Source organism: Centrocercus urophasianus, unplaced genomic scaffold (assembly GCF_019232065.1).
Source record: "Centrocercus urophasianus isolate 14NV4802_14NV808 unplaced genomic scaffold, USGS_Curo_1.0 seq_21, whole genome shotgun sequence".
Lineage (NCBI taxonomy): Eukaryota > Metazoa > Chordata > Aves > Galliformes > Phasianidae > Centrocercus > Centrocercus urophasianus.
In genome coordinates this window covers 4,700,326-4,701,098 of record NW_024884767.1, presented here as the reverse complement: position 1 = coordinate 4,701,098, position 773 = coordinate 4,700,326, and positions in this window count along the sequence as shown.

Here is a 773-nt window from a genome sequence, read left to right as displayed (position 1 = left end):
TCATCTTAAATCACATTTTCTAAGGATGCCTTTTATACACCAGCTGCAGCCCTGCTGACTATCTGAGCAATTACAATTGATTTTTCTAGCACATCCTTGCAATGCCTGGGAGATAACTCAGCAAAAGCTGTACAATTACTGGTATTTATCTTGAATTAAAGAGAGAGGGAGGGAGAGAAGGACCCTGGGCACAGTAAACATGAGGCCCGGAGAGTTTCATAGCTCCCAGAAGGAGCTGGAGTGCACTGTCAAAGTGAATGGTGTCTCACAATTAATTTGGTTGGTGGCCAGGGGCTACAAATAATTCTCTTACCCATGGCCAGGGTTACTCAGCTGTATAATAACAATGAAAGCCCCAGCTTCTGCAAGGCTCAGAGTTGCAGAAAATAATTTTGCCAAGGACGGGTTGTATGGGATTGTGTAGGTGTTGCTCTGGGCTTACAATATAATGCATTTCTAATTCTTTCTGAAGTTTAGGAAGAATAAAATGGTTAATCTTCATGATGACAAAAGGAAGCCGGAAAATAAAGTGACACACTTGAATGAACTGTGAGGAAATAAAGTGCACAACATGTGATAATGCCATGACTCTGTGTTACTGCGCATTTCTGGGCTGAAAAGATACGGCTTGATGGGTAATTTGTCACGCTGTGCAATACAGAACAACAGTAAAGAGACTTCAGACAGAAGAAAATTACACAAATAGTAGGGTGGAAAGGTATAATTGAAGATGGCAAAAGACTGAAAGAAAGACATTTAAAATTACTGTACTG